Raw genomic sequence first — 23,013 nt, forward strand, 5'->3', positions numbered from 1 at the left:
ACAGGTTGAGAATCCAAGCAGCACATACTCACTGATTGAGATAAATAACCAACTATGAACAGGTGTAAATATCACTCCCATATCAAAATTGTGAAAAATGCATATCATATGCTTTGCCTGATTCTCCACCAGAATTATCAGGTTTTTATTTCAAGAGATGTTGCAATAAGCCAGAGTTTATTCTCCATACAATGATATCTTTAAGTCAGACCTATTTTGTTGGTTTTTTTTTTTTTTTTTGCCAGAAAACTGGCCCTTCTACTACTTCAGTTAAATCCCAGTGTACTGTAAATAGGTCCCTTGTCACACATGTAAAAAAATGGAAAAAGACACCAAATAATTAACTTACTATTACAGACAGAAATGCGAAGAACCTTGCCCTGTAGTCAGCACTGCCTTGTAGTTTTGATTAAGCTCATGTGTTTGACTGAATCAGTGCCTAATCTTTTCAACTAATTACTGTCTAGTGCCTGCCTGCTTCTAAGTACTTTTCATTCCTTAAAAAGCTGTTGTTTACAACCATTCCCTTGTTCATTTTTTTGAAGAACAAAAAGTAAGAAAAAGTAAAAGAAAGGCTTTATTCCCTGGGTTAGGTCTGGATCACATATATGAAGGAGAAGAGGGATTCTGCTACACTTTATTCAATATGATGTTACAAGAAAACAACAGTTACAGCTGACAAACCATTACATCTTTCATAATACAGACAAATTACAAGGTGTAACAAATAATGCGACATTTATTTTACTGTACTGCTTACTATGCTGTTCTTCTGAAGTATATATATATATATATTTAATTACATTAACATTGTTTTCATGTACCAGCCCTCCCCTTTTTATTTCGTTAAAAAAAGGACACCTCTTAGTGCACCATACAAAAATCCACGTGGAAGCTGGCAAGCAGGGATTTTGTATGCAGCACCATTGAAATGCATTTTGGGGGATGGGAATTATTAGTGCATCCTTTACTTTTAGATTTTTTGCTTATGTGAAAAATGCAAGGCAGTAACATACAGTCACTCCACCTAAATGCTGGTAGGGGAGAGTATTGTTATGCTCAGTAATGCAACATAATTCTGTTTATATGGGGTGTCTGCATTTTGCTCCCCAGTCTGTACAGCCTAAACATTTTATATAACAAAGATTACAAACCCAATAATATTCACAGATGAATATTTTGTAGATGAGCATATCAGAGCATTGACTACACATTTGGTTGCGTGCACTGACACAGTCGCCCACAGGGAACATATTATCTTACCTTCTTTCCCCAGGAGTCTGAAGTGCAGAACCCCTGCGCACCAAAGAGAAAGCAAAAACCCCTGTGCCTCTGTCTACCGCAGACTGAATTTTCAGTGTTGCCTGTACCGACGCCTTATCCTAAACCATGGTTCTGATTAAAAACAATAGTGAGAATTAAAAGGATCCAACTGATCCGGGACACCATACAGTAATGTAATGTTGGCACTATTGGAGTGTCCTGACTAGTGTGGTGCCTGCTGGGTGTGGATTAGAGCTGATCTGAACCCAGCAGGAGAGAGGACTAAGCCATCTCCAGCTGGTTGACTTGTAACGTCAGGTTCTGTGAATTTGAACTTGTAAGGAATCTCTGTATCGTACAGACCATCTCTATCACCATCTTCCCTTTCCCCGTTTGCTTAATATTATATCTCATACAGAGTTAGAACATGCCCTCCCACTTTTATCTGCTTACTACACCTGCTGCCCTGTGGCTGCTCTCCCCTCTCGCAGCAAAGCCACATCCTCTCAGTATCATCAGGAAGGATCTACTGGGGCTCAGCCAAGCGGTAGGAAAATGAAAGTTACACTGCTGCCGGCTATCGACTCCGAGCGAGTCCCACAGTTTCTCAAGGACTGTGTCCCAGAGACTGCTGGTCACTTAAGCCAACTTTTGACTGTTGACAGCATGAAACACCATGTTCCCGGCACCCGCAGCACGTCCAGGAAGCCAGGCTACTTCTTTTTGTCCCTTTGAAGATTCTGTGGGGAACTGATTTGGGAAGGATGAGAGAAAAAGAGGGTAATGCTACTGATCTTTGCTGAAGCTGTCTCAAGAGCATCGATGGGGTTTAAACAGTCCATTCTGCAACACTGAGAAGAGCTGTGGTGAAAACCCCACTTCTGCAAGATGCTGGAGAGGTGGGCTAGCTGTCAGGGGGTCCTAACTGATGGGTGTCAATCAGGCTAACCATGCAGGTAAGGGCTCTGCTGGAAGGTGGAAGAGGGAAATAAGGCCGTACCATCAGTTCCCTGGACAAAGGAGCTTCTACTTTCTCAAAAAAACTTGACGTTTCCCAGCAGATTTGATGTTCCAGAAGAATAATTTCCAGTGGTCACGCAAATGGCACCAGCTTGGTGAGCCCAGGTCCCCTCGGTGCCGGGAGAACACCCCCAGGGCCCAGAGCCTCCGCTGGAGAGCAGCAAACCCAAGTCACCGCAGGCAGTCGCGGCACCTGGGAAGTAGGTGCAGAAGTAAGAGATCCTGGTCACTCCTTAATTGATTGGTAGCTGAGATAACCTCACTACTGGTGAATATCAAGTTACTATTTAGGAACTTAGATATTTGTGCACTTTCCTTCGGGCAATTGAGTTTGAAGATTTTTGGACCAACTTTATTTCAGTGGTTGCTTAAAAGTGGGAATGGGGCAGAGACGATAATCTCACACACACGTGTGTGTACACACACATACACACATACATACCTTAAGCAAACACTATACATGAGTCACTATGGATAGTAATGTGCTAGGCTTGTGGGAACAGTTGGGGAACTGCTCTCTATATTAAACCTTCAGATGTTTAGTTGAGCAGCGTAATTGCTTGTCTCCCAATTTAAGCTGCCAAGTAGAAGCATCTATGAAACTACCTTTATATTCCTAATTGAAATCTTTGTTACATTTTCAAAAATTCTTCAGATTTTTGCAGCAAGTTTTTTTTTCTAAAAATAGCTAATTTTAATCATCAAACTGCACACGATTTAAGTAGCAAAGATAATGTATAAAAGACTTTTCTCTTACAAAAAAAAGAAACATGAAACCCAAACAAACCACGTCTAAGGCAGTTTCAGTGTGTGATAAATTCAAAAGTTCAGTGGTCACTTTTTCCCCCTCATAACCACAGGGGAAAAACTGTAGTAAGTTCTAAATAGGTTTGTGACTGAAAGTGGCTTTCAGATGGCTTTTACCAGATCCTGAAACAGAGATGTCATTGGGGAAAATTGTCTTTTAATGGCTGTGCAAATATTGAGAATATTTCCACGGTTCAGCTCTTTGAAAGTGTAGACTCGTATCCTAGTTCACTAAGAGGCCTTTCGTAGCTACTTGCACATTCAAGGATTTGCCTCATTGGGTGCTTTTTTCTTATTAAACACTGCTGGAGTTTAATAAGATGGCAGTAGCACAAATCCTTTCCCCCTCCTTTTAAACACTGAAAGCTAACCAAAGTGTTACCACACTTCTTAAAAATGTAATCCAATGCATCCAGCAAGCAAAGGATGTCAAATTTATGTGTAGAATAATATTGCCTAGCAAGCGTTTCTGTCCAACCAGGACTGTAACTCAACAGTGGTTTTTGCACCATACCCTGCCCTCTCTGAATGCAAAGCATTGTATATGGTCAGGGCAGTTTTATCGCACCCCTGAACACAATGTTCTCCCCAACCAAAATGTAGCAGGGGCTTCCTTTTCTACAATCACACAACTTAGTTTCTTGCAAAGTTTGCATTTGAATGATTCATTCAGAAAAGCTATCTAAAGACACAGTATCTGGTAGTACCTTCCAATCAGCTCAGAATACCCATGGAAAATAACTCGAAAGGTGCTTTGGTGTGGAAAAGCAAACAGTCTGGGATAAGGAAAATTCTCCACTTTGCTTTGTATGTGGCAAAGGAACACAGCTAGATTCAGTGGCTCATTCAACAAAAGTTTTTCTGTACCTTAGTATCTGCCTTGAATTAAACAGAACAGTTTAATCATCTCTGTTTTCAAGAAAACATTCTGAAAGGTAAATAGCGTGAGGAAAAACATAGAGATGTTAGCCAAGACCCATAAAAGAAAGAAATATTCTTGAAGGGAATAAAAATATAAAGAAATCATTGTATAGCTGTCAGCTGCATACATCTCATCATTTTTGCTTTGTCTTTCTCACAGGCCTATTTTGAAAACTGGCATGCTACATAGCCTAAGCAGAGTAACCAAATTCAGAGTACTGAAGTAAACATGCAATTATTGCCATGTTTTTAAAATGGATATGAACGGTCTGAGGAGATAATGAAAAAAGAAATAACCCAACAACACTTCAGGAATAGTGGCAAGGTGCTGTAATTGTCAGCCGATCAGACAAGTTGGGCTTGCTCTGGCAGAAATAGTCTTCCCATTGGTTGCAAAATATGCACAACTCTCAAAGAAAACACACAGTCCTTTATGCCACCATTGGCTTTTTTTTCTACAGTCATTACTGAAGAAGTGTGAACACCAAATGTGTTGTCTTAATGTATTTAAGACATTGCTGGTGAAAGCATAAAAATCCTTACAAAGATGCAGCGCTGCAGTGGAAAATCAAACAAAATCAAACACAAAAGACTGAAAGAGTACATGCCATGTATCAGTAAGCAAAAGCTTAATCTTCACATAGTTCTCTGAAATCACAAGGTATCCAAATGCGTGCAAGGTTTTAAATAAATTGCAGGGAAAAAACAGGGTCTTGCCAGCTTCAATTTTCTTCTGCATGAAATCCACCATAGAGAAAGAAAGGAAACAGGCCGTGGTTTCTTCCTGGTGTCAGCCTCCTCATTAGGTTTTTGTTTCCCTCCTCCAAACTGGTAAATTTAATCCTGTAAGGAAACAATATAAATTATAACAAGCCCCACAAATTGCATTTTTAAATGATTTTTTACTTGGTAAAATATAGGTTAGTCCAAAGCCAGTTATGAAGACACCAGCTCAGAGCGAAGGACAGACTTCCAAAGCACTTTTTGAGCTGGTAGCTCAAGAAAATGAACTTAAACCACCAATGTTTTCAGGGTGGTTGCCTAAGTGAGATATATTAATCCATATTCATGTATCTCTGCCCCAAGTGCTAATCTTCAGAGGTGCCATCAGCACTCACATTCTCCATGGAAATTATAGGCAGCCATAAATAGACAGTTGGCTCTTCTAAAGGTGGTCACACCCCATGCATGAATGCAAAGGAAGGTTGCTAAATGCTGGCACAGCTTCAAGAGTTTACAGGCTCTTTTTGCCCCCCTTTCTCATGGAGTCCCTAGTGATCACCTTCACAGCAATGCTTGCAACTAGTTTATGAAAAGGTGTCCTCAGGTTTGCTTCCCAAGAGTTATTTGAGGTACCTTGGGGCACATCACAAACACTTCTGCAAACACAAGCAGTTTACAGAGCTCCTTGATGTGCTGTGTTAAAACATATTCACGTTTATTTCATTTTTTTTCCATTGATAGGCAGATAACTAAAACCTCTCCTTTCATATACCAGAAATAAACACTGTATCAATAGCTTTGCTTCCATTGTCTTTCACTCTGCTGATGATTCCTGTTTGTATAGGCTCAAAGCAGTGACTGGACTTGCAAGAAGGTACCACAAAGTTTTTGAGATTCATGCAAAACAGGAGGCAGGCTGAGAATGTGGTAAGCATTACTTTAAAACAAAGCATCCAACAACTGCAAGAAGAGCCAGGTGAAGCCTAAATGAAGGCTAGATGCACGAGAGCCATTGGAAGGATTTTATAATTAACATACTTAATTCTTGATAAATGTCCAAGTAGAATTTTGTGCCAAGTAATAAAGTGAGACTTTCTGAGAAATTTTGTAGCTTTCTAAAGTTCAAAATTTATCTGTTTTACAAGATTTTTCAAGACAAAGGATTGTAACTACAGACCTGCTACATTTTAAAAATGTAGTTGCAGGAAGACAGTCAGATATGGAGGAATTTTAGCATTTAAGAATGCTGAAACATTCATTGAGCATAGAACTGGTTTGTATTAGCATGTCCTAAAACTATTTAAATCAAACTGGATGCAGGTGCCAGTGAATCTAGTCTAGCCCTCATTTCAAAAGCAGGAAAAAAACAAGGCATCAGTTTTGAACTGCAGTTTCAAGCATAACATTTTAATTGTGGCTTTCATCAAAACAGCCTAATCTCTACACAACATCTAACTTTCATAATATCCAGGGTTCCTGTCGTGGTTCTTGAGAGCTCTTCTGCCCTTTAAGCGCCAGAATACCTGAACTGGATTAACAAAAGCCTGTTCTTAATGATGCGTGGAAGCATCTTGGGCCCTCTTGGAGCTTGGTCTACCACCTCTTGAGTCCTGCTTGGGTTGTTTCCTAAACGCCTCTGGAGTTTGTGTGGAATGTCTATTCCACATGAAAGTCCCACTTTCCCCAGGGTCTAGGAGCTTGGCTGAAGCGCCAATAAATCTTGTTTCAAGGAATACATCAGAGTTGATCCATTTACTTTACCCTTCATAAGCTTAAAAAGAAAAGCAGTGTTTGCAACATGCAGATTCACAACTGCTCACTGGTGAAACACTGTTGACAATATTCCCCAAATTCCACATTTCCCTTTCTCCAAAAGCACTTCTTAGGGATGACCTTTTTGGAGCCCCTCCTTACAAAGAAGCAACTAAACTCCCCAAAGCTCCTTCCAACACTGAGCTTGCATGTGCCCCCACCGCCACCCACACTACAGCTGTGGAAGGCGGGCTTGCAATTTGGAAGCCACATCTGCCCAGATCCAGAATGGCTGGCCTGATTGCAGGCTAAATCCAAATTGCTGGAGTTCCAGAGACTGGCATAAGCAGCAGGGACATCTAGGACAGGTAACAAAACCATTTGGATAGAAAAGCCTCTGGATGGAAGCTTTTCCAGGAGTCACCATATTGCTCAGATTTGAGAATAACTGCAATTACGTTAATTACATAGAACTCTTCCTTTCTATCAGGACCTCAGGACAATTTCTAAAGGAGGTGAGAATCACACTTCTCCCAGGGTTGTACTACAATTTCCCAGTGACAATACTACATTTTCTGGCTTCAAGTTTGGCTCTGTAGGCAAAGCTGATGACATGTTCTCCGGGACAGGGCCTGAGCCTGTACAATGGGGAATACCTTCATCAGAAGGTTAGCACTTCCAGAATCAAGCCCTAGAATGTTAAAAGCTTCCTTAGAAATGAACAAACTCACAGCTACTACCATTTAACATAGGGGAAAAAAAACCTTTGCATACTGGCAACCACTGCCAGCACCAGTGTAGACCAAGGGCAGAACACAGGGGACTAAGAAAGGGTAGCAGAGGTTACATAAATGTGCATGGGAGATTGCAAAGTTTTTTGCTGAACATCATTTGTTTTTCTGCCCTGGCTCAATATAAGGCAGCTGACAGTTTTATGATCACAACTCCATCAGCTCCAGCTTTGCTGGGTCCTGCTATGCCAGTGCTGCAGCCGGGGTAACCGGTTTCCCGTGAAGCTGAGAGCCTGTGTAACAGTATGGTGGGCAATGCCACGTCCCACCTTCTGCACAGGCTCGAGATTTAAACTAAATCAAACAGTAAACTCACCAGAAAAGAAGATGATTTGATGCCACATTTCCCCAGTGGTTCTGGCTGGGGAACGCTAGAAGACATAGTGCAATTGGAACAAGGGAACAGCTGGTAGTCACAGTCTCTCTGAAGACATGCTGAAATGCACTGCCTGCCCAGGACGGGAAGCCGTCCTGCATGACAGACCCACTACTCGCACCAGCACCCTGATGGCCAGGTTGTTCTGAGGCTGAACCCTCAGTTTTGGCTGCTGAGACAATTCCACCACGTATAAAATCCTTACGTGATCTTTGACACAGCGAACAAGCCTGCTGGTTAGGAATATATATCCACAGAGTGGGAATATGTAACGTTTGCATCTGAATCCCTAATTCACTGAATGTTTATTGTTGATTCAAAGTGGAGGCCACAGGTGAAATCCCTTCCCTTGGCCTTGAAGTGCCCTCGTGGAGTGCCAGCCTTCTCCTGCGCAATGGGGAGCAGGGGCTACCTGTCCTGAGGCAGAGGAAGAAACCAAACACAGATAGGCCACTTCTCAGAGGAGCGCTGTAATTGCTGTGCTGTGGGACAGGAGACCTCCTTCTCTTCACTTTTATTTTGTTTAGGATGAGACTCACATCAAATAGACACCTCCCGTAAACTGGAGGAAGAGGAGGGTGTCTCTGTCCACAGCAGAAAATCCACAAGAAAACAAACACAAAATTTTAGATTGGGGTGAACCAATCTTTTTATTAAAAAAGCATTGTTTCTTCAGTGGGGCTCTTGAACTGAAACATCCGTTGTTCAGACAACCGAGACCTGAGACAGGGTCCTCCACACAGTGCTGCTGTTCAGTTCCCGGATGGCTTAGTATTCCACGTTTGCATTTTTTCAGATATATTTTAGAAATACCCTTGCTTAGAATTTAATACATTTTCCTGATCATACAAATCAAAGTTTTGCCTGGTGACTTGGCAGATTGTGTTTATGGCCTCTGGTCACAGCTTTGCTTATAAAAGCGTAAATTGTTAAATGGAATATTTACAACTTGTGATTTCCCAAGAGCAAAATAGGGTTCTTTCAGTTCTCCTTTAAAAAACCACAACAACAAAACTTGAAATGCAAGAGACTGCCTTAAAAATGAACTTGTATTTTTTCACCACAGGTCCAGGTACTTTTGGTTTTCATGACATCTCTACTAAACCTAATAGAAGACTACAAGCAAGTTAATGATGTGCTTGAAATATCAAGTGACCTAAATCAAGTAACTCAATTGTATGTTTGTTATCTAGAGAAATTATCTGCTGCATACATCCTGTTTGTCCCAGATCCCAAATGGGATAAAATAAGGTGTTAACCCACCTTAAAAATGGCAGACACCAACTTCAGAATGCAGTAGTTGTTGATGTAACAGTGGTTCTAGGAAGGGATACTAAAGCTGGTAATTTAAACGTTAATCATGCTCTCAAGACATGAGGCAGAGGAGGGTGACTAAATCCCAAATGATTTTCTTTATTTTAATTAGTAAAAGAATGTCCTTTCCTGTAAAAAATGCAAATCACCAATCCAATACATGCTCCTTTTGGCAGCATCAGCATCCTTCTTTAGGTGCTTTTAATTTTTGTATAAATTATCACATAGGGCGGAGCTATGCTCCTGCAGAGTCCTTAGCATGCAAAGCACACTCAGAGTGCAGGCCTATTTATGTGGCAGCTGATTTAGCATTATTATAAGAGTATTCATTCTACAACGCCAGATTTAAAATAAAAATATGAGCTGACAACTGGAGATACTGTATTCTCTATGAGCTGAAACGTGGGGGTATTTAAGATCATCAACAATATATTCTTTCTGCTTCTCCCTCTACCACACATGCACACACCGCAGATACTGTTCATCCTCTCTAAAAAAAGTATACTATTAACAGGTGATTTTTCCCCACACCTTTTATTCCTACCTTTGTTAGAGAATTCATTTTAAAAAGCCAACCAAACATTATCAATACTATTTGCACTCAGATAATATCTACATGCAACTCGTTGCTATAAATATTAATTAATTGGATCACCAATACCCATAATGCAACTTTATTTTGACCTACATGCCCTATGAACTAGATATTTTTTGGATTCAATTTTCTTAAAACCAACTGTCAGCATCATGTGATGGAAGAGATGAAAAATGAAAATGAGCGTTCCTGCTGTGCAGGTGAGTGACCTGTGGGAGACAGCTCTGCCTGCTAGGATTTTTACACGTACCATCAGACACAGACCAATTGATTAGATCATCTTATACCCGCCACCAACTAGGCTCAAGAGACTAATTAGAGAGAGTACTGCCTGCGCAGGCACCCCATTGACACCTAATTTGCTCAGCCAAAGCCTTTGGGGAGAATGTATTATCTCTGCAGCTGCACTTCATGCATTTCTGATTTGAGGCATAAGCAAGGAGTACTTCTTCACTCTTTTGAGCAAACTGAGTATATAAGCCCTTAAGTGCTAAATACAAGCAGACAAATTAAATCTGGCTAGCCTTCCATAAATTCTTTTTCCCCTTCAAATATATATATACATATATACACATGTACACATCTAATTTTATATCTGTGTCTATAATATATGTGCACAAATGCAAACATACAAATAACGTGTATGTATGAGTCTGAATGTGTGTGGAAAGCATGGATATATAAAAACAATTCTATAAACATATGCTTTAAAATATGCAGTTGTTACACCGTATAGAGCGCACTCTTTCGCAGGGAATTTTTCCTTCTGTGAGATTTAAAAGATGCAATTGTTCTAATATATGAAAAATAAATGATCTGCAGTATTGTTAGCTCAGGCTCTGAATTACCCCATGGACAAGGCTCAGTAGACTGCTGCCTATAAATTTGGTCTGCGTATCTTCAGAGGTGTTAGTTCAAAGATTATTTCAGTATACAGCCTAGCTTTGTTGAAAGCTTTTTTTTGATGGACTATACCTTGTTTGTGGTTTCCCAAGGAATACTGTTCACTAAGGCTAAATATAAGATTACTAAAATTGCTTTCTGCTGGGCTTTAGTCTTATCTAGTTATCCGTGCCCCAAAATACACAGGAGAGGCAAGACTTAAGGCTGTCATTAAAAATTTATTTGGAAAAAAAAATGGCACTAGAAAAACTATGATTTTTTTACAAACTGAGAAGGGTTTGAAGAAAATATTTTCTGCTATAGGCTGGCATGTGATTCCTGAACTCAAATACCTTGTAACACACAGGAAAATGGTGGATGTGCATCACTTCTAGAATAGCACTGAAACAAAGTATCTTCTTCCCTGTGATGTGTCTACAAAGCAACTTTCAGGAGTTGAATGAAGCTGAATTATTGCAATTTAATTCCAGCTTGTGTCAAAGCCCATGTTGACATGGTCAGTTGATAGTGTAAACGCAGGATCCTGCACCACGGTAACTAAAGAATTAAAGAAGCCTTAACAAAATACGTGCAAGTTACCTGTGTGGCCAAGACATCAGATGTAACCTCCTTTGCCAAGTACACTATGAATGCGACTTCCAATCTTTTTCCTAGGATGGGGCGTAGCTTAATAAAAAAGAGAACATCCTCACCTCCCTCCCCTCACACAGGCCACATCTTGTCCAATTCACTTTACATTTCTTTAGCAATATTTAATCTCATTTAATGTTAAAATGACACCTCTCAATTATCTTGGCGATGGTTGGCTGTTATTCTTTCACAGATGCAGTGCTGTATGGGATACTTACATATTACAATAATAACTACTATCAGTCATTAAAAGTAAACTACATTTGACAAATAAGTAACAAAGGATTTACCGATTAATTTTTTTCTGCTCTTTTCCCTTGTGTCTTAGTTACTGCGTTGGTATTCTTATACACACTGGATTTCCCAGACTCTGCCTTCAGTGATGAAAATTGCTGTATATTCTTCTCTGGAGTTTTAACAGATGAATCATAATACAGATTGCATACGGACACATTCCTGTTTTAAGAATTTGTCTTCCCACAAAGAATTGGACTTTGCCTCTGAGCAAAGCACCGCAACTCCAAATAAGGGGATTTGCATATGGGAGGTGACTGCAGTTTCAGAGTGGGTGTGAGGGGATGACCCTAAAAGAAGGGAGTGCTAGACAAGGACTGTAAAATAGTCAGAAAATAAAAAGTTACATACTTTTATAAACTAAATGATTTTATGAGTATATGTACATTAAATAAGTGACATACATAATCTTTGAAAGGTGAGAGGTCTGTAGCACAGTGGTATGGGGCTGGAAAGCAAAAACCAAGATTTTGGCTTTGCTACTGAATGTGACCGTAGGCAAGTCACTTTATCCCCCTGTAACCTCTGTTTTGTAACAGGGGCTCTGTTTCATATCCCAGCCTCTGGTTTTAGAGTGCCTCCCAAAATGAGTGCCCAATTTTAGCTGGAGCCACCAGTAGTTCAAATCATATAAATACAGTTAAATTTAACAAAAATGCAGTATTAGAACAGCTGCAAGCTTTGGAAGTTGTTGAAATCCTTACTTGGACTGTGAGTTTTCCGAATTGTACCTTTATGTACAATAAGAGTCCAAAATGAAAGTCCTGCATCACCTAGGACTTTGTGAACGTGCATCCAACAGTCCACTGTGGGAAGCTGATTCTGAAGAGCCAAGACTTACCCTTAAATTATACATCAGTTGCTAAGTAGCATATATGCATATAAAAAATTGCAAACCAACTGTGCATACTTTGCACACAGGCCTCTTCAAAATATTATAATGATAATTATAAATATTATTACAAATATTTAATAATAATATATAAATAATAATAATTTAATAATAATATATAAATATTATTATAAATAATATTATAATCCCCTTCATAGTGTGTCTTGTTAGGAAAAAAGGAATACAAGTCCTGATCTTCACTGTAATATATTTTATTCATAATATTCACTTCCAATGATATTTGATAACATGATTGGTTTCACAGTTGATTGGTAGGTACACCTTTAACTTTTGAATGGCTGTGGTAACTTCCAAATTAGTTTTCTCCAAGTCTTTCAGCAAAAATTCCTTCCTATGCTAGCTGCCCACAGCTGAAGTTTTTTCTTTGAGTTGAGAACAAAGTTCACAAAGCCTTTTACAATTACCATTTGAATAAGGCTTCACATGAAAAATGGCGAGGACTGAAACTACTACATGTCTTCTAGTTTTCAAGAATAAAGCACAGCCCTCTGTGAGTGAGTTCTGGGAAAACTAATACTTCAGATGAAGATACTACAAAGATAGCAGTGTTACTGAGCTCAATATAGTTTGCAAGCAAAGCCATAGAAACCTTATTAAAAACAAAAAAGCAAGCCGAGGATTTTGGTACACATCAAGACCAGAAAAATATTAGTGCTACTTGTTTGCAAGAACATACGTCTCAAACCTGACAAACAGCCAAATCCTTACAACTTCTTATACCCTCCTGTTTGTTTTTCCTTTTCCAAAGGCTTCATGATTCACTATGTTATTTATATTTTTAATGGCTTAAAGATTTGTCTCCTCTGAAATTGAATCCCTATAAAGGCATAAATTTTCAGTATTAGATTCAGATTATACCAGTAGAAAAACTGAAGGATGCAACTCGAAAGATTTTCTAGATTCGAATATGCAAGAAACCCAAGCAAGCCCTCTCACTTCCTTTTTTTTTTTTCTGATTAATGTGATGTGTCTAAATTGCTGTTTCTCACCCTGACAACTTGTAAAAAAGCCTGCCAAAGAGGAACTGACTGAGCGTGAACTGGAGAAATGCTGTCTCCCTGGATCTATAATGAGAGAACGTAAACCTACTATTTTTGCCAGTGTTTGACAGAATGGGATACTTATCTCAGCTGTAGCACCAGCTCTCTACTCTGAAACAGATAAGTAAATGCTATGCCTGAACAAAATTTGTAGATAGCTTAATTAAAACATCTGAAAGAAAAAAAAAAAAGAGTATCAGTTATGGTTGCACATAACAGAACTCAGAAAAGGAAATACCTGTTGGAGGATGATATGCAGCCATTAATGCTCTGGTTAACAGGTTTGTTACTGGTTTGAACCCCTCCCTAGAGAAAAGGAGCACCAGGAAAAGCTGGTGAGAGATTTCTTCATTGCACTGTCTTGCTAAACCAAACAGCCAAGAGACTGGAGATTCAACTACAAGCAACCGGGTGCAAGTGAGCTGAGCTGTGGTACCCTTCCACCATGTCTCTCTCATCTTTGTGGCAGAGCCAGCTTAAGCAAATCCCACTGCCCGCAAACCTCACTCCTTATTCCTGCCCTGCAACTTGTGCCCATCACTTGTCTTGATAAAACTGTCTGTGGGACTCCATGCACACTGGATCACTAAAAGTATCAGAAGTGGGATTATTCTGAATGTAGATCTTCTCAGTGATCCAGTTCATATCAAACTTAAAAAGAGTTGCACCAGCACAACTAATGGGATTGGAAACTAGTGAAGGAGCAAGAAGGAACTGCCTGGATAGCGCTAGGCAGAAATTTATCACGCTGTTTTTGCCTGCAAAGACAAAATCACGGAATCATGGAATAACATCAACAGCAGTTCCCCAGTGCATTACTCATAACAAAGCTTCACTTTCTAAAGTCTGAAGTCACCTCCCAAGTCACAAATGGCTAATTATTTTCAGGTATCCAGAAACACAGTGAAATCTGCCTTAGCTGGCCACTTAGGGGAGCAGACAGAAGTTGTCACATAATGACTAATAATTAGAAAGGAAGAAAACCATACTCAAAAGATCTGGGAATATCCGTAAGATTGCCTAATAAGGATAATCTCCTGTACATGTTTCAAGGGAGCAGCAAACAAGAGATGGCTGAAAGCCCATGCCTCTTAAAGTTCCTTGAATTTTTTTTGGTTGGTTTTCATTTTTTTAGCAATAAAAATATGTTGGCCTGCCAACATATCAAGGAGATATTTAACGCTTTGTGAAGCTTCAAGCCATATTTAACCAGAGTTCAGAGACTTCAGAAGGGATAGAAAAGCATCTGATTCTTTATAGGTCAGTACCTAGCTCTGAATGAAGAATACAACCCTAGAGTTCAGGGAGAGCATGTCAACTATACCCTAATCCAAATACCACGAATGAAACTTATTGACTGCCAGTCCCAGGACTGATGGTCACTGTTATTTAAAAGTGCTATTTATCAACTCGAACATAAGCATATTTCTTCTATCTGAAGCACAACAGCTGACCAACTCAAAAGCCAAATGAGATGATGTGCTTTACCATCTCTGTCCTCTCCATCCCATCTAATATAACAATAAGTAAATAACTTCAGAGAGCTTATTTGGAAATTTATTCCTGGTTTCCCTGTCATGACTTTTATCCCCAAAGCAAAGTTGGCTGGAGAAAATGACATATGATAGAGAAAATGACATATGATAAACTAAATGCCTGCCAGATGACTCATTAGCATTCACCTCCTCCCAAAAATTAAGCAGTGCCTCATGCAAAGATTAAAGTATCCACAGGTACTTAAAAATGGGGCATTCTATACACATGTGATTGTTAGCGTTAGCCAAGTTACTTCTTGAAAGATAAGTGCTCTTGGAACAAATGTAATGCTTCTAGTGTAAGCAGTGCAAAGTAGCTATGGGATAGTCTTGAGATGGGTGTGGACCATTTTGCGCTTTGGCTTACAGAAACAAAGATTCCTTGGAATTTAAAGATACCTCTGCAAGGGATCACAACACTATGAACTACCTTAGTCCCCACAGACAAATGCTAATCATTAAGAAAACAAACTGTGAATGTTTATCATTACCAAAATCATTGCAATAGCCTGAAAGTACCTACAGGCAGCTTGGAATTAAGTTATGTTTGTTAGTTCTTCTTTGGAGAAGACACAATGAATGTTCAGATAGAGAAGGAAGAAGAAAGAGGGATGGGTAAACTAAGGAAAAAAAATATTCAATTTCTCACCTGTATTTCTATTTTTGTTATGTTCTTCCTAGAGAGTACTTTTCAAACCAGCAAGGATTTCTTAATTAATCTGGGATGTGGAGTTACAAATGCCTTTGTTATAGCTTGACAGAATAGACATCATTGCAGTCGTGTTCTGGATAGCAAAGATCCTTCTAGCTAAGCACCATCTGGTTATACATTCTATTTGCTGCTGTGGCTTTTCAGAGACTGAGCATCATGCCAAAGTGGTCATGTCAATTAAAATACATTTTTTAGGACAGCACTGCAACCCTTAAGCACACATAAAATTAGACAGAAAGCAGACCTCACATGCTGAATCAGAAGGATCTTTCCCACAATTATAGTATATTAAATTAATGTCAAGTTTAAGTAATAGATGTATTTAAAATTTGGAATATATTTCCAAATACCATTATGTCCAAAGCTCTTAGGCTATGTGTCCACCCACACTGTGGATGCCATACAATGGTATTGACAGAGAGATCAGGAAGTGTTTGGAGTTGACCTTTTCAAGCCTGAATTGTTTCCCAATCCAACAGTTCTTAAGACTAGAATGGGGCAGGGGAGAAAAAATCCCAGTTTAGGAAATGGAGTGGTGTCTATATGGTATATTGCTTGCCTCCGTGCTCATTCTCTATTGGTTCTGCTGGTACTTACTGAATACTGCTGTGCCGTGCTTTCACCTATACAGCTGCCACTTGGGATTCTTGCTGAAAATCTGTGACATTAGAAATAGTTACTGGCAGCTTCAGGCCAGCTGCTTTTTTCCCTGCCAGTTCCATTTTTACATACAAAACCATATGGAGCACTGAAACAGAAGTATTTCCCCAGTGCGGTCTCTGTGGCATTAAATGGAAAAAATGTTCCAGAATTGGCACCTCTACAGAGCATCACTACAGCAATGAGGATATCCTATCTAGCATACAAAGAGATCACAAAGCAGCTCAGTGATTTTATTTCTCAGAGTTCCCACTCTGGCTGCGGTAAGAAACTTTTCCACATGTATAACTAAGATGTTCAAATATATCGCATGGTTTGGGAAATCCAACATGAGGTACTTCTCATAGACACAACTTTTAGAAACCATGCAGCATCCACAGCCTTTGAAAATCAGGCCTCCTTCAGATATTACAGAGGCTTCCCCCCTCCTAATTGTTTTTTGAAAGACTTATATGTTTTTAAAGAACGGTCTCACACACTTGAGAGGCTTCATACATGTGGCAGAAATAGTAGATGTCAAATCAGGTGCAACATACCATGCATTTTGTGGTATGCAAAGACAGGGATCATGGTAAGATGGAGTACTAAAGGCTTTTCTTTCAGTGCCATAAGCATCAGTTTTCTTGTAACTGCAAGAAATACTTAATCTTTTTTCTGAAGCTCCATTATAAATGTAAGGTTTTGCATAGCTCATTTAAATAGTTTAAACGACACAAGGTTAAGAACAGGAAAGTCTTTCACCAAAGGTGGTTAGTCCTTTTCAAAGATTTCATATTATTTGAAGCTTACTTTCACTGCATTCTTTTACCTTGGCTGCTTCCCAAGTGGGTATAAGTTAATTAAATAGGATTTTGACCCTTTAACCTTCCCTGTAAACTGCATCTTTACCTAACTCTATTTAAATAAATCAGATAAAAAAACAATCATGTAGCAGAATATGTATTTTTACAGCTGCGGAAAAAACAAACATGTCTATTAAGCTTATTTGTAAGTACTTAGTAGTCAAAGCAACAGCCAAGACTCATGGATGATTTTAATTAAAATAAATCTGGGTGGGCACATAAATTCATTTACAATGGCTTTTCTCAAACTGAAACTTCTCTAGCATTACTGAACAGCACTGCACTACAGTAAGTCCTCATTTGTTCGTAGCAACTGAAGTTCAATCCACCTGATTAGCTTGTATTCGTTTTATGAGTCATGTAAAGTGTAGCTAGTCTCTATGAAAAATATCAAAGATATGAGGCTGAAAACTGCTACAGGAAAGGAGAGAAAGAAAGAGCAGAACAGATGGGCAGATAATAACAATACAGAACGACACGCAGCATTTCTATAACAGACATGCTCTGGGTCTAATTATCAAAAGAAGGTGAAATAGATACACCAGGAGAACACCGCATTGCTCTCTACAAGCAGGTAGTGTAACTTTCTGTATATCATTAGCCCTTTTCACTTTAAGATACAAGCTTCTGAATATAACCACCACCTATTATCTCAGATTATTAGACCCTTCCAAAAAATGACAGTGCCTTTTAATTTCGTCCAGAAACAAAATATAACCTATGTATGAAGGATGATAACAGTTACATATGAAGAAATGAGTAACTAGCTCGCTTATAAAGAATGAACAAAGAATTAAGCTGCCTCTTTGTGCCTAAGTGATGTGTTCAGGTCTCCGCATAGGCAGTGACAAAGATGCTGCCACTGGAGCCTGAGCACTGATCACATCTCTCACCCCCAGCAGGGACTTCATAAATCGAGTTCATCACAGAATGAAATCCTTCCAAAACGTAGACCTTCGGTTTGATATATTAATAGTGATACTATCTAACCACCTTACTGGTGCATTATGTTCCAATTTTGCAGCCATTTGGTGATAAATACACACATATCATAAAATCATAGAATGGCTTGGGTTGGAAGGGACCTTAAAGATCATCTAGTTCCAACCCCCCTGCCATGGGCAGGGACACCTTCCACTAGACCAGGTTGCTCAAAGCCCCATCCAGCCTGGCCTTGAACACTTCCAGGGAGGGGGCACCCACAACCTCTCTGGGCAACCTGTTCCAGTGCCTTACCACTCGCACAGTGAAGAACTTCTTCCTTACATCTGATCTAAATCTACCCTCTTCCAGTTTAAAGCCATTACCCCTTGTCCTATCACTACATGCCCTTGTAAAAAGTCCCCTCTCCAGCTTTCCTGTAGGCCCCCTTTAGGTACTGGAAGGCTGCTATAAGGTCTCCCTGGATCTTTCTCTTCTCCAGGCTGAACAACCCCAACCCTCTCAGTCTGTCTTCACAGGAGAGGTGCTCCAGCCCTCTGATCATTTTCGTGGCCCTCCTCTGGACCTGCTCCAACAGGTCCATGTCCTTCTTATGTTGGGGGCCCCAGAGCTGAACACAGTACTCCAGGTGAGGTCTCACAAGAGTGGAGTAGAGGGGGAGAATCACCTCCCTCGACCTGCTGGTCACGCTTCTTTTGAAGCAGCCCATTATTTGCCCTTTTCCTGACACTTGTCTCAATGCATCGTCACTGAACTAACATCAGGAAGATGACAACAACAGTCGTGTCACACATAAGAAGTCCCGCACCGCAGTGTAAGCAGAGAGGTACCGGCACAGGCAGGGAGGCAGACCCGTGCACCAACTCCCATCTTCTGAGGTGCAACCGATCACATTACAAGTGCTCGGGGTATTTTAATGGCATCACGCATCATGTTTTGTCCACCTTTGTCAAAGTACATTAGATCAGGGTTGTTACCACACAAAGGCTATGATAACAAAGATTAATAGGAATCAGTTCTTCCATTTTTCACATTGCATGGAAGAGGATCATATACTCTCACCAGTAAGGTTTCTCTGCCCCCCTTCACAATCCCCAAAACAGAGGTTTCTAAAGTAAGGTCTAGCAGTAGAGGATGCCCAAAGTAAAAAAAAAAGTGATTAAGAAAGGCACTGGAAATTCTAGCAATTATAATAAATAGTTTAAAGGCATGTCAACAGCCTGTAACTCTCCCTCCTCAGAACATTTTTATCCCTACAAGTAATAACCGACAATAACGGTACTGTAAATGCAGAGAGATACATACTTTGTGCTTTGAAAGGGCTTTGCATAAAGTTATTTTAATTATTTTCCTTATATAGTAAGTGGAGGATGAAAAAGAGATTTCTGAAATAAGAAATGTTATTGTTAACTCACTAATCACAGCTGAGGGACTTAGGGGCAGTCTGGTTTCCAAAATATCTGAGCTTATTTTACAGAATTGACTAAGTTGGTGGTATCCCTCTCACACGGATTTCAATGCAAAGCACCAAAACTTCCTTTATGAGAAGTACAATAGACAACACTGGACGCTGAAATCATATCCTGGAAAATTTTAGAATGCTAATATTTGAAACAGGGGATTTTTATTAATTTAAAGAAGTTAATTTTTCATTTGTAAACACCTATTTATGAGGTGATTGAGTTTAGAGTTGACGTATAACATAAATGCTACGTTATTTATTTTTCAAACATAAAATACATATCCCTGCTGTTTTGAGAAACTACTGACCCTTACGAGTCAAAGCAAGGGCTTGATTTCTCTCCTTTGATTCTGGGGACCCCACAGATGAGGGGGTTATAAACTTCCCTATTTTGCTTCTTGACAGTCAACATGCTTATGGATTGGGACCAGCGGAGTAGCTGGGGGCAAAGCGAGTATCGAACCGTAGCTAGAGCTGCCACGGGGACCTCAGGAAAAAGCTAAGACAGCCAAGGAGCCCAGCGTGGCAGAGCAGACCAGGAGGGCAGTCTGCAGCCAAAGCCAGGCAACCACACAGCTACAAACCATGAGGTTTCACAGCAGAAGCTGCTGTAATATGGAAATAGATTCTTACCCTCCAGGCCCATATGTCATCACACCAAGCTAAGCTGAAGCTGCCAGCTAAAATGGGCAATTTCACATGAACTTGGCAGGGTGACTGCCAACACAGAGCTTGTTTTCCACTGGTGCCACCCACTCTGCTAATCCAATTCTGCCTCCTGATTTGCTTTTAAATAATAATGAATGCAGCAGATGGGAGGGGAAAATGTTCCCGGCAGTTAAGCCAGCATGCCAGTGAGGCTCTTTGCTTTTCACATATCTTGTGCAAACTAGCTCTAAATGCAATGTCAAGTGATTAATAGTGGTTAAACGAGAAAGCCAGGATTTGCCATGTTCTCAGTCATTCAATCTTTGACCAGGACAGGCAGGCAAACAAAACAGACAGAAGGATAACATGTTGAAAGAGAAAGAACCAACTTTCATAACATTTAACTTTGATAAGGAGAAGGATGGACTCCTCTTCCCATCCTTGCAAATACCACCTTTTTTTTTTTTTTGCAGGGGCAGGGGGATTGGGGGGGGGGGTAAACACCAGAGCAATATTAAAAATACCTTTCAAGTCAAACAGCCAGTAATCAGGTCAGGCACTATTGAGCATAATCCCGTGGCTGACTCCTTTTTCACAAGGAGAGGGGAAACAGGCTGAAGCACCAGGTTAGGGAATAGGGACGTGACTGTCAAGAAAAGGGGCAGAAGGAGACACGGAGAGTCAGAGGGCAGATGGCAAAGAGTACACAGCCAGGAGGCTACATGTCTTTTCAGCAGCGGCAGGAGGACCTATTATTCCTGGGTCACACAACATTATCTGCTGTCCAACAAACAGCAGGTAAGCTTGTTGCACAGTGCACCGTGTTTTCTCTTGTGTCAGCCTGACACAGAGGATAATCACCTCCTACTGCTACCTACTGGCCTCACACTGTGGGTTGAAAGGTATGAATCCCACTGACAACACATCTCAATGAAGGTGAAAGAAGGCATCAGTATGATTCCATACACCAAAACTTCTTTCTTTTACTTCCTCAGTTTCTGAAAACTTGAGAAATTACAACTCTTGAAAGGAGTTAAAAATGCTTGTGCAATATTGCATCTAATCCCTTCTACATCTGTAGTGGTCTTTAACATGTGATCATTTTCTTGCCCCACATGAGACCCTTGCTACATTCACTGCTCAAACTATATGCTGCTTTTGTAAGACAAGGGGTTTTATTGAAAACAAGACCCTTGACTCCTTTATTGTGGAAGTTGGAAGGTCTCAAGTTAAGTTGAGCATGAGACAAGAAAAAGTGAGAAAGTTTCAGTAGCTGAATGCCTAGAAAATTGCATTTGAGTACTGCTTCTGACATAGTTCCTACATGATGCTAGAAAAGTTTTATCAGAGCTCCTACGTGATGCTAGAGAAGTTATATTAACCTATTTTATTTATTTTTTTTCTAACAGAAATACACTTGGCAACTCTCATTTTCCATATAATCCAAGATGGTTCCTGGCTTGGGCTGCTGATACACTGAGCATTCACTGCTCCAGCTGAGGTCAATGCAAAATGAAATCCAATCTGAACATATTAAGCACTAAAAGATGCTAGGAGCTCTGAGAAATCAGGCAAGAAAAATTGATTTATTTTTAAGAATTGCCATTTTAATACCTATGCCTCAGCTCCCGGTGTGTAAAATGGACACCTTCATACCATCTCAGCTCATGGAGGTACTGTGAAGGTGGCTTCCCAATGCTGGCAAAGAACTAAGATACAAGGCATCATGAAAAGCCTCCATGGAAATTAATGATTCCGTACCTGGTGCAGGCTATGGATACTGTAGCCATAAAGCATAGGATCAAGCACTGAATGATGAAAATGAAAAAGAAACATTAACTATCCATATGTATTCACAATCCATTATCCTGTAAAAAAGTGATTTGAGGTCCCAAAGAAATAATAGTATATGATCCTGCAAATGAAGACTGTAGATGAATGCATAAACCACAGGTGGAGGGAATTAAATTTGAAACCTTACTTTTGTATTTCCTACCTACTGCTTGAATTTGCCACTTTATTAAAGTTCCTGAAGCAGACTTTAGGAGAAGACAGTGTTGCTAAGAACTAATAGTACATCTTCCCAGTTAGTCACAAATAAGATGAAGAGATTCATAATATGAAACATAAGCCTGGCTCAAATTTACTATCAGCTTCTACGTCTTTCAACTGAAATATTTTGTCTGGTTTGATGTTGCAAGACCACAGTAACATAATTTGAGACAGCAACCTCTGATAATACAGGATAACAGATATTCCATTGTGTAAATTTTATGATCTCTGTTTTTCCATCTAATGTAGGGAGTTTAGCATATGCCTTCTAAAAACTGAAAGTATTCCATACAGGCATCTGTACTGGCCTGTTCTTTGTACTAATTAAATTAGTTTCCTGTTGAGTAAGTAAAATACTGGCAGCCAGGAACAGTTGGGGAGACAGCTCAGAGGCTTAAGCACTGAACCATGAACTTTTCTGTTTACTACAATATTAAACAAGTAGACACTCTTGCTGACATTACGGGGAATGAAAGAGAATTCTGTTAAGACATTTGTTTCATTACTGTTCGTGAACTACTGATCTTCTTAAAGAAAGATTTTTAAAGATACAAAAGGTATTTCATTTGATACAGTTAACTAAATAAACGTATTATTTGGTTTAAAAATACATGTGTCAAAGTTAAAGCTGAATTTGAACTTCAGATCTAAGGGGTCAAAACTCAGAAGGGAGAAATGAGTCAAACAGCCACCCAATAACCCAGCCTCATCTCAGGCTTCGTACCTCCACTCTAATGATCACAAAAGTGAAAACTTTATACAACGCACAGATCTTCGGCCCAAGCACCTCACAAGTGGTGTTGACACCTTGAAGGATT

At 39.8% G+C, this 23,013-nt stretch overlaps 1 protein-coding gene across 8 annotated transcripts in view; it reads right to left on the reverse strand.

The window, feature by feature from the left end:
- Positions 1-559: 559 nt before the first annotated feature.
- The window catches only part of CDK14 (cyclin dependent kinase 14), a 339,864-nt gene continuing 317,410 nt past the window's right edge, over positions 560-23,013 (reverse strand). For all 8 annotated transcript variants that reach the window (XM_041122213.1, XM_030008240.2, XM_030008244.1 and 5 more), the window contains one exon: positions 560-4,854. The gene's annotated coding sequence lies outside the window, so the exon portion shown is untranslated. The remainder of the gene's footprint in view (positions 4,855-23,013) is intronic.

The sequence above is a fragment of the Aquila chrysaetos genome, chromosome 3, assembly GCF_900496995.4.
Source record: "Aquila chrysaetos chrysaetos chromosome 3, bAquChr1.4, whole genome shotgun sequence".
In the NCBI taxonomy this organism is placed as follows: domain Eukaryota; kingdom Metazoa; phylum Chordata; class Aves; order Accipitriformes; family Accipitridae; genus Aquila; species Aquila chrysaetos.